The sequence below is a fragment of the Microtus ochrogaster genome, unplaced genomic scaffold, assembly GCF_000317375.1.
Source record: "Microtus ochrogaster isolate Prairie Vole_2 unplaced genomic scaffold, MicOch1.0 UNK2, whole genome shotgun sequence".
In the NCBI taxonomy this organism is placed as follows: domain Eukaryota; kingdom Metazoa; phylum Chordata; class Mammalia; order Rodentia; family Cricetidae; genus Microtus; species Microtus ochrogaster.
In genome coordinates, this window is record NW_004949100.1 from 25,602,588 (window position 1) to 25,614,637 (window position 12,050).

The 12,050-nt window shown below is 40.7% G+C and overlaps 1 protein-coding gene and 1 pseudogene across 1 annotated transcript in view; both read right to left on the reverse strand.

The window, feature by feature from the left end:
• LOC113458078 (POU domain, class 6, transcription factor 2-like) overlaps positions 1-12,050 on the reverse strand; it is a 229,440-nt gene that overhangs the window by 198,887 nt on the left and 18,503 nt on the right. The gene's annotated exons all lie outside the window — the stretch shown is intronic.
• LOC113458081 lies at positions 4,552-4,782 on the reverse strand (annotated as a pseudogene).

A 12,050-nucleotide genomic window follows, 5' to 3' on the forward strand; every position in this document is an offset into this window, starting at 1 on the left:
GAGTTCGAGACCAGCCTGGTCTACAAGAGCTAGTTCCAGGACAGGCTCCAAAGCCACAGAGAAACCCTGTCTCGAAAAACCAAAATAAATAAATAAATAAATAATTAAAAAATCCCATCAAATACCATGTATATGCAATTTGTATTTAAAGGTAAGATCTAATTGTCAAATAGGTATACAGCAATGAAAGAGATGTATGAGGATAGGTGACATCACACACAGACAGAGCTACACAGAAGTAAGAAAGACCTTGAGTGTAGAAACTGCTAGACTCAAATGACTTTAAAGAGGATCAGAGCACACTCCCATATGCCGCCCCATCCCCCTTGTTCCCTCCACCTCCCACCAAGAGAAACCTGATTCCTCAGCAAGCCCACAGATCCAGTGTTTGTGGAAATGTCCTCTTTGTAGGCATTCTGAAATTCCAACAAAACCACCTGAGAAAGGTCATTTCCCACTTCCTTCTCTTAGCATCATGTCATCAAACGGGGTAACACAACCTGAGGGTTAAAGTAGAACAGGAAAGTCTAATGTTTTGTTCCGGTCATTTGTCTGAGGTTTGGCTTGCAACTCACGGCCATCCTCATGACTCAGCCTTCAAGGGCTGAGATTACAGGCAGAAGCTACCATGCCTGATTCAACAGTTTATTTGAACGATGGCATTGTAAAGAAAGCTTAGCTGAACAGAAACGCGTGCTCTGCCTCTGACCAGCAACCAAATTCCATGGGATCAGATGGCAAATGGCTTATTATTTATTTATTTATGAAAGTATAAAGAACCTTAAGGAGAGTCCTCTAAATTCATCTCCAAATAATGGTGCATCACCACTGTATAATGTATAATGCCCTTAATGTCCACATCCTTAAATGGAACTTTTCCTTACCACTCATAGCACAGTATCAAACACTACAACATACCAAGTCAGTTCTGGCCTGGATTCCCCTTCCTTAGTCATGCAGGCGGAAAACCCAATGTCTGAGATTGTCCAGTAAAATACTATCTTGAGCCTCTGCCAGAAATTAAATGCCCATGAACTGGGTGGCCACAGTAATGCCTGTTTCTGAGTGTTGTGGTCTAGTGAGGAGATCTGCCTGTTTCTGATCATAAGCTCGTAGAGATCTGATAGGCCCTATGAAAGGTAAAGCGTCATTATGAATGTTTTTTCCTTAAGAAAGTCACTGCCCGATCCAAAGAATATCTTAAAACTCAAAACCAGGCCAAAGAGGATTCCACGTTCTTGTGTTTCTCCCCTGACAATATCAGATCCTATTCACTTCAGAACTAAAATAATTAAAAAAAAAAAAAAAAGCCTTCAGCAGGGCGGGTCAAGATAGCAGGTGCCATTCAGCAACCCGCGCCGACTCGTCACTATTACCCAAAAGCCTTTCACGCAAATGTCCAGCCAGACAAAAGCCTGTTTGCCTACTGCTTTTGTGTGCTATAGCAGGAAGCAGTTGTCAGCCACAGACAGCTGCGTTAGTGAAAAATAACAACCGCAGACGCCGAGACACGCGCCACAATGTTCCTGCGGAAATCAAACTCTGAGAAATTTTTTAAATGTTTTCAACACATCAGCGTGAAGCATCGACCTAGTTGGAATCACTTAGATCTGAAGCAAATGCGCTGATTGTTTTCACAGCAGGCTTTTCTTCTCGGAGGCAGAGCAAGAGCAGGCGCTGGCGCGAGGGCTGCATTGGAAAGGTTTTCAGCCCCCTGCCTCTGGAGGCTGTCGCCTGTGACAGGATCAATACCAGGGTGAGCAGCACAGGAAGCTGACGGAAGATTATGAAGATGAGGTGAGCTGTGGAATTACCCTACAGGCTCTGCTCTTTCCCTGACCTCGAATCTCATCAGCCTCGGACGTAGATGGAAAACCATCAGGACAGAGACTGAAAAAGAGAGGAGGACCGGCCGAGTGGTGTGAGGCAGAGTCCGTGCAGAGCCTGGCTGTCGGGTGGCAGCATGTTGTGGTCTCAGAAAAGGGCAAGCTCTGTGGCAAGGTGAGGTAGCATCGTGACCAGCAGGAAGGCTTTCATGCCCCGCCAGCAAAGCAGGTGTGCAGTAATTGGTAACACCTTCTTTGGTAGGTTTTCATTACAGTGAGGACGATTCCTCTTCTACTTTTGGACCCAGACAAGTAGCATTTCTGTAAGTAATCTGCACAAAGTACCATGGAGAGGCGGATATGCACCCTGAAGGCCCATCATCTGTCTGATGGGATCTTCCTGGCCCCATACTACACAGCTCCGTTCTCCTTCAGGCAGAGCCCCAGTTTATCCCCTGAGCATCCTGAATCTCAGCTGGAGCAGTGGATCAGGAGACGCCATTCTCATTCCAAGCGACCAGTACACACACTTGAAGAAACCTCTTATTCCTATTAGTCTGCACTGTTCCGGCTAACTGAGCATACGGAGATGTGACTCATAATCAATGAGCGGTGTCCGGTCCAAACTAAAATAGCTACACAACCTAACAGTGGAATATAAAGCCCGAGACTACTCTGGATTTCTCTAAAGACTGTACAACATACAATCACAATATATAAAAGGCATCCAAGAAATTCAAGGTTATTTTTAAATCTGTTTGTATAAGTCCTTGGATGAGCAAAGAAGAGAGTATAAGTTAGTCCTTGTAGGTATTAAATAAACTATTATCTACAATCCCTCAAATCTGGAAATTGCCACCACCACCAAGGTTAGCTATTTATTTCTACACACACACACACACACACTCTCACACACACACTTTTTAAAGTTGTATTTATTATTTTTAATGTGTGTATAGGTTTGTGTGTGTATAGGTGTGTGTATAGGTGTATGTGTGTATAGGTGTGTGTGTGTGTGTGTGTGTGTGTGTTGTATGCTTGTATGTACTTCTTTTGTTCCTGGTGCCTGTGGAGGCCAGAAGAGGGTGCCAAATCTCATGGAGCTGCAGTTCAAGATATTGTGAGTTGCTGTGTGGGTGTTTGGAATCAAACTTGGACTCTGCAAAAATAAGTGTTTTTAACAAGTGAACCATCTCTCTAGCCCCATATACATATATTATTTGCACTACTAGTACCTTACTAGATAAAGCAAGTTTTTTGTTTGGGCTAACATACATTAGATCACCAAAATACACTCAGCTCATTCAGTTTCTTCAGAAACTATTTTAATGCCTTCTAAATTACAGATTGACTTTATATGTTTCATTAGCCCATGCTGAAGATATCAGATGTCTGGTTTTTTGTGTGAACATCAAATGAAAAGTATTTTTCCAGCTCTGACTATTTTTCTAAAAGCAGAATTACTAGATCAAAAGCTGAAATAAATATTTTTCTGTGGCGTTCTTAAATGAACTATTTTTATTACAGAAATTTTATATTTTTAAAAAGAAAATGTTCTCAAAAAATCCCACACAGGTCTGAGATTAATATTGCTATGTGTTCTTGGTGGCCTTTTATGCACCACATAAAAATATAGATATGCTTCTTATATTTTACTATTTATAAAACCGAACCATAAAGTGCATAGTGGGGTATAACCTGCTTTTTCCAGTTAGTAAATGATTGAGATTCATGTTGTCTTCCAAATTCAGAAACAGGGCTAACAAAGCTGTGCTGGTTTCCACGAGCGCCCTCACATGGATTTCATTCTGCAGGATTCCCATCAGTTCGTTAACTTCTCTACCACGCTCTTCCCAGTGTCTGGTGTCCGTGTCTCATCCATAATGAGAACTTCCTAAGTATATGCTGAGGACCTTTTGGTAGGAGGAGAAGGAATCATATGGCGGTGTGGGGGGATGCACATTGGAAAATACTCAAAACACTTGCCTGATGAGAAAAATAACTTGCAATACTTCAAAGAAAGATCAGCTCAATAATTTACCAAAGCAGCAAACAAGGAATGTATCTCTCTAATAACTATGAATCACAGACCTCAAGGCAAAATCAGCACTTTGTTATAAAGCTAGTTTCTTAGTGCATATATATATCTTTGCTTATATATATCTTAGTGCATATATATATATATATATATATCTCTTTGTATAATCTAGATATTAACCCTCTGCCAGTTAGATAGCTGGTAAAGCTTTCCCCCCTTTTCCTTAGCTTGCATCTTCACTCAAATAGTCCTGTACTTTGCTGGAGAGAGCTTTAGAGTATCCTGAGGTCCCTTTCATTAACTGCTGGCCTCAAAGCCAGTGCTACCAGAGCCTTGTTCAGAAAGTCCTTTCCTGCACCATGAGTTCAAGTGGACTCCTGCTTTCTCCCTTACCAGATTCAAGGTATCAGGTCTCATGGTCTTTGATCACTTTAAAGTTTTGTGTTGGGTGAGAGATAAGGATCCAATTAATTAGTTAATTGGTTAATTCCTCTACATGTAGCTCCCTAGTTTGACCATTGCCATTTGTTGAAAATCTTGTTTTTTCTCAATGCATACTTTTCCCCGAGTATCACAAGTTTATTTAGCAAAAAGTTTCATATGAAAATGTACATGATCCAATTCTACACCACAGTCAAACAGGTCCTTTGGGGAGGGACGTGGACTTCTCTGCTGAAAAGTCTTTGTTCAGATTCTTTCCAAGGCTAACGACAAGCTGATGCTGTTTCCTCATGCGACCATGATTCTGAAGTTATTCTGTTACCCATGAGTTACCATCTCCACATACTCATCAATCACAAGATGCATAAAGGAATTCAAGCCCTGTAGTAGTCCTTGTACATGTCTGTCACCATCTGACTGCAATGATAACTTCTTGTCCATAAATTCCTTCAGTTGGGGAGGATGGGTCTTGCTCATGGGGACTTCTCAGCAGAATCAGCACAACCTCAATGTATATTATTAAATACTTTGTCAAAATTCAGTGGCTAGAGGAGTGTTGGCTTATGTGTGCAGTTCTATTGCAATGATTAACTTTTCTGTTTTTATGCCAGTACCATGCTGACTTTATTACTATATATTACTATATTCTGTAGTGTGACTCAAAGTCTGGGATGTTGATCCTTCCAACAATTTTTGTTATTGTTGTTTTTATTTTAGTTTGTTCACTTTTTCTTTTTCTTTTGTTTTAATGTATTCATTTATTTTACATCCTGACTGCCGCTTCCCCTCCCTCCTCTCCTCCAAGACCACACACCTCCCCTCTGATCCCCATATCCACTCCTCCTCCATTTCTGTTCAAAAAAAGAGCAGGCCTCCCATGGATATCAAAAAAATGGCATATCACGTTGCAGGAAGACTAAGCACCTTTCTTTGTATTAAGGATGGTCAAAGTAACCCAATATGAGAAGTAGGGTACAAAAAGCCAAAAAAAAAAAAAAAAAAAGAATAAAAGATGGTCCCTGCTCCCACTGTCGGGAGTCCCACAAGAAAAAGAAGTTACACAACTGTAACAAACACGCAGAGGGCCTAGATAAATTTGATGTAGGCTCCCTGGTTGTCAGTTCAGTCTCTGTGAGCCTCTAAGAGCCCAGGTTAGTTGATTCTGTGGGTTTTCTTGTGATGTCCTTGACCTCTCTGGCATCTACAATCCAACCTCCCTCTCTCTTCATCACTACCATTACTACCATCAAGACCATCATCAAGGCCATCATCATCACAATATCAGCACCCACACCATCATTAGCAGCATAACCATCCTTACAACCATTACAGATCCTCAACATTACTACCACCACCATCATTACTACCACCACCATCATTACTACCATCACCATCATTACCACCATTACGACTACCACCACTATCATTACCACCATCACCACTATCACCACCTTACTCATCTCATCATTTCTATCAAATCATCATCATGTTCTCTACCATTGCTGTCATCATTGCCACAGTCAGGTCCAAAGGGCACCCCATTGCCCCCTAAAAGTGCAAGCCCCACTGACTTGATCCAAAATTAAATCTAGGCTCAGCGCAAGCTGGACTATAGGAGGATTTTTGGTAGTTAGATAAAATCCAGTATTCCTCAGGAATGTTCAAAATGGTTCCTTCCCTTCCTTCCAAAAGGAAGTCCCTTCCCTTGCCTCTGGCTGAAAGGACATATGTGGTTCTTCATTGACATAGACCTTGCAGCTATCAACATATTGAAGTCCTGCTGGCCTCCAGACCCCTTGATCTTTTCTCACAAACAACTGTTATACATTCCAAAATCTACACTAGGATCCTGGTCCCTCTCATCTCTGCCTCTAGTTTAAATTCCCAGGCTATTTTAGATCACAGGCTTTATGCCTCCACAGGTAACTTTTCTCTAAAACCTCAAGATTATTGCCACCCCCTCCCAACACCATTAGCTTCTCTGTGCTTTCCATTTTGGTGGTTACTTCTCTGTGTTCTTGAATTGTGAATTAACAGCTTCATTGTTAATTGGTATTCTTTTTCTATACCTGAGGCTGGATTATAGTAAATAAAACAGATTTATTTAGTTCATAGTTTTGTGCACAGGCAGACAAATTTATGGAAGCCTTGTCCATTTGACCTTTGGCATTGCAGAATATTTGAGCATACTGCGAACCCTGAGATTGCCTGATTGTAGCTGTGGTGTGGCTCAGTCCTAGCATATACCTTTAATCCAAGAGCTTTCTGCTTGGATGATGTAAACAGAATTAAATAAAAATCAACCTTAGGTCAAGCAGAAGAGCAAGCAATCAGTTGACAGGAAATAAACATAGAGAGATAGAGAGTGAGAGGGAGTCAAAAGGAAAGAGAGAGAGGGAGGAAGGGAGGGAGAGAGGGAGGAAGGGAGGGAGGGAGAGAGGGAGGGAAGGAGCCACAGGAAGTAGAAGAGAGTGATATCTAGTTGGAGGAGTTTTTCTTTGAGAAGGGTAGGAGAAAACCCTCTTTCTGGGACAATGGGGGAGGAGGAAGCAATTAGGTGCTTTCTTTGCCTCCCTAGGCTAGTATGCTTTTCTTACTACCTGGCTCCTGAGTCTTTATTGATAAAAATAGAAAGATAGAGAGTTAAAAACCAACACTGGCAAAGATCTCATGGTACACGGCATTTTGATGAGGGGTATATATAGAGGGGTAAAATCATATAAGAAAATAAGAAGTAGGAAGGTGGGAGGAGTCAGCTTTGCTATTGTATTATAACCAACTCTCAAGAGAACCAACAATGCTCTCACAATTACTACATTACTTCATTAATCCCTCCGAGAGACACCCAATGACCTAACATTTTTCTCTAAGCTACAACTTAAATGCTCTCCTGCTTTTGAACATCACAGTACTGAGGACCAAGCTTTCAACTCATGAATCCTGGATAAGCCGATTTAAATTTTATCCAAACAATGTAGTAAGTTTATTTGCAGCTCACTGTTACAGCTCTAGTTGGCAGCAAGAACCTGGGAGAGTAAAACCTAAAAACGAGGTGGACTAAAGTCTCATGCTATAGCCAACTTTATTCAGAGCATCAGACAATTTATATTCTGAAAGTTAAGCAAGGTCATATGCATTTAGGTTATATACAGTCACAAAGCCAACGTGTACTTGGAAACTTTTTGCATAGTAAAAGTGAGTAGCAACGTATAATCTAAAGCAAATCCACTGTTAGGTACTATACCTCAGAAGGGCACCAAAGCACATTACGAGAATGAACCCATGTTTTGGTGGAACAGAGGTGACAAGACTTTGTCTTGTTTCTTTGGAATGATTTCACAAGCTCTCAGATTTCTCCTTGCATAGCTTCATTCTTGGATCATGTTCTGAAAATTCACTATCTTAGTAATATTTTTTTATCTGTTTTTTGGTATTTATCACAATTCGGAATTTTTCTTTGTAACTTGCATGCAAACTTATACTGTAAAATAGGTGAGGAATTAAAAACTCTCTTGGCTATCAGTCCATCCCTGGTGTGCTATGTACCGGCTAGGCAACAGTAGGTGACCATTCAATAAAAGCTACAACAATAATGAATATATCCCTGTTATTAACTCTAACTCCAAACAGAGAAAACATCTAAATTACCTGTGGTGATAACTATTCTTTTATATAATTTGTCACAGTTTGGGAATCTTTTGCTTTGATATCCATATAAAGACTGTTTAAACCTATGTACACATATAGGTCTTAAGGAGAACCAATAAAGAGAGTGATCTAGGTAATGTGAGTCAGAAGTGGGAAAAAAAAACCCTGTCTATTCAAAAACATTTTTTCATATGTCAAAGATGAAATTAAGCTACTTGAATTAGCTTTTAAGGCTAATCCAGCATAATATCACAAAATCCCCCTTAAAACATAAATGCAAGATGACAGTTCACATATGAATTCATCTACAGACTGAAGAAAGAGTGCCGGACAGGGGCATTTTGGTTTGCCAAAGACTGATCCGTTAGAAGACAGAAGGAAAAGAAAAGTCGGCATTGTCCATGAGGAGAAATCAGTCGCTGCCCAGGGAACATGAAACAGGAACAGGAAGATCTATATCCTTCACCCCAATACCTTCTGGAGACTCTGCAATCAAAACTTCAGACAATTTTTATATTTTTATTCTGTTTCAGTAAGCATGTTTGAATGCACCAATTTAGAAATTACGGGGAGAAAGAGAAACAGGCCAAAAATGTTCGTTCTTCAGTCCAGGACTGAATATGATAAGAAAATGCTAAGAAGAAGCTGGGGATTGGGGGGCAGTTAGGGTGGGGTATATGGAAGAGATAAAGACAGCATCTGGAGAAAGACTGCAGCGGGGGACGTGAAGAGTTTAATGCTAGTTACTGATGGAGAATCAACACGGGCAAAGTGTTGTTCTTGCTTCACCAGACAGTTCAGGTGATCACTAGATAACGTAAAAGCCTTGTAAGTAAGTCAGCATTTAACAACAAGGGGCTCTCAATCTAGAAAGGGATAGACACTTAAAGGATTTCCCCAAGAGACTGTATCAGAAAGCGTCAAGTAGCAGAGAAATACCTGCTGGCTTAAGGCCAATCTTTTTAACCAGTGTGCTTAACCGGCATCCTCAAAGTGTGCTAGCTGAAACTGGAGGAAGAGAGGCACTTGGCTCCACTTCATTGCCCCCACCTGTCCCCTCACTCAGCTACCAGGAGCTTTCCTTGACTTTCATTCACCAATTAAAATATAAGAACTAAACATATTTATACCTTCCTCACTTTTCAGAACTCTGGTTAAAGAATCTTTCCATTAAGAAGAATAAAGGGCAAGTTCTAGTTTACTAAGAGTTACAGTGAAGTTCGAGAAATGAAGAGACGACGCGTCTTCCTGGCTGCACTGGACAAGACGAGAAAATGTGGTCAACGGTGTTGTTCCTACATCTCACATGGCCAGACTGACTCAAATGGACTTCCCTTCTTGGAATTGGCATAGCATAATCACTCCAACAAAGCAAAGCTGATACCAAACTATTGTTTAGAAATATTGCTATCACAGAATTACTAAGAAAAAAAAAACCATTCAAGTCCAGAACTGTCATATAATAAGCACACAAACTTGGAACTGGATGTATTGACCAAACCTGAGGAGGAAGTTAAGTGTGTAAAGGCAGTGGGTACAGTGTCACCTCCGAATAGACCAGAAGGGCTAGTGCTTATTTGGGGTATAAAAAAAAAAAGCCATGATTCCCACAGCAACAGTAACTTAACTGGTTGAACATATAGTATATTATGACATGAAAGTTGACATCACACACAAAAATACTAAATACTACACATGCCTGAAGGGTTCTCATTATTAACACTGTGGGAGTTATAAGTTCTGCGTGGCGATAGAAAGGGAGTCAGAACCAGCTGAACAACCTTGGATCAGGCCTTTATGGAAGCCCTGTGTGCCCATGTACTTCACAAATCTTTACTGAGTGTCTAGTATGTGTAAAGTGTTGTACTAGAGACTGTGCAACAATATGGGGCCTGCCTCGAGTAGCTTATAAAAAACTATGTTCACTGGGACCTAAGCACTGGCTTATAACAAGTGATAGAATTCCTCATGCTGTGGCCAGGCAGTTGGTTCCACCTTTCCCAAATGTCATGGTTATGATGTAGAAATGCTGTCAGAATCTCCACCCAACTACTAAGGCAAAACTGTCTATTGCCCACTACTGGGCTCCCCATAGTTAATTAAGCTTCATGTGCTAGTCTGTCATTTCTTTCTTTGCTTCCTCCCAACCTTTTAAATAAATCTATATTATCTAAAATTCTCTAAAAATGACCATGCTACTAAAGATACTCTTTAAAATATATCTATCCTGATCTCTACATGTTCAGATCTCCAAAAGGCATACACATACTACTTGGCATTTCAACAAGTATTTACCATCTCTTTACTTATCCTGTCTACCTATGACTAAATAAATACACATATGCTTCTCTAAAATGGAGTCATATTGAGCATATCACAAGCTCACTGGCACTGGTGTTGGGTGCTGCATCCTGAACACGCTGAGTTGATGCAATTCACTTCAGAACACCTTAGTCACTGCACAAGAGAGCTCAGGCAACAACGAACCTGATGAAAACACAGGTGAAGATTCTGTCTTTCACCTCTTACCTTAGGAAGTTTCAAAGTCACTTTATTAACCAGAGAAAAGAGTAGATCAATCCATAACTGCATGCAGAGTTCATGTGACTGTTGGGAGTTTGAAGATGGAAAGAAAGAAAATGGAATGACTGAATCATTGTAATGATGGTCATAAAAAACACAGATGGACTCATACAGATCATTTCACAAATAATAATTTTTACTTCATACCTTTTTTTTTTTTTTTGAAACTTACAAAGCTCTGTGCTAGGGGTCAACCAGAAGTAGAGGAAGAGCTGTGAAGTGAATGCCTAGACAATGGAAGTTCATTGACCTTGACCAAATCAGTTAAAACATTTGAATTCAAAACAAATGTCTTCAGCTGGATGTCCTTTATCAGTTCTTCTCTAACTACATAGGCTTCCAAGAAGCATGACCCTATCTTGTCTCCCTACACATATCCATCACTCTATTAGTTCCAATGCAGCTGGAATTTAATTATTCTCAAGGTCTCAAAATATGCCTAACAAATAATAAACAACCTTTTGCTGAATTAATAATATTTCCCACTATTTGAAAAATATTTACTTTAACTGTGTCTAGTACTTCTAAGACCACTTATAAACTTTTGCCTAAGATCACGGGATAGGTAAAAACAGAGTACACATAGATTAAGGCCAAGAGAAAATTAAATAGAGATTTGCAAAAAACCCTAATTCAAAACTAAAGATATATACCAAGATGTATGGCGCACAATGAGCACTGAAGGGAAGGCAGATACCTTTGGAAGGGCAGGCAGAACTCTGAAGGAGCTGCTCCTTTCCAGAGAGGGACAGGACTTAAGAGGTAGAAACCGTGGTGGAATCCTAAAGGTGTGGAGGGAAGGAATTCCAGGTACTTCCCAAATGTGATATCTAGTGATATTAAGGATGGATGTTCAGAGTCCAGAGAAGAGACTGGAAAGAACATTAGCTTGGGGGAGATGGCCAGGTCCTCTCATGATGTCATCCCTGACTGGAAATCAGGAATTGTGTCTAAGTAAATTTTCCAGCAACATCTAGCTCAACCGTGAATAAAGTCAACAAAGAGCAGTGGGGATTTGGTTCCTTAAAATGTCCAGCCGGAGCCCAGAGTGTTTTTTTGCCCAGTATCTGGGTCTTTTGTGCAACAGTGTTTAAAGACAGAAACACTTGAAAAGTGTTGTGACCAGGGGCACAGGACCTGAAGGCAGGGAAAAGGTTACTTTAACAGTCCAGGAGAGAGGAACAAATTCAGAAATGAATTAGGCCAGCAGAAATGAATAGAGTATTGCAACCCAGGTGTATCCCATGAGCGCTTTAGGGGCTGGAGAGAAGGCTCACTAGTTAAGAATACATACAAATCTTTTTTTTATTTATGTATTTATTAAAGATTTCTGCCTCCTCCCCGCCACCACCTCCCATTTCCCTCCCCCTCCCCCAATCAAGTCCCCCTCCCTCATCAGCCCAAACAGCAAAGAGCAATCAGGGTTCCCTGCTCTGTGGGAAGTCCAAGGACCACCCACCTCCATCCAGGTCTAGTAAGGTGAGCATCCAAACTGCCTAGGCTCCCACAAAGCC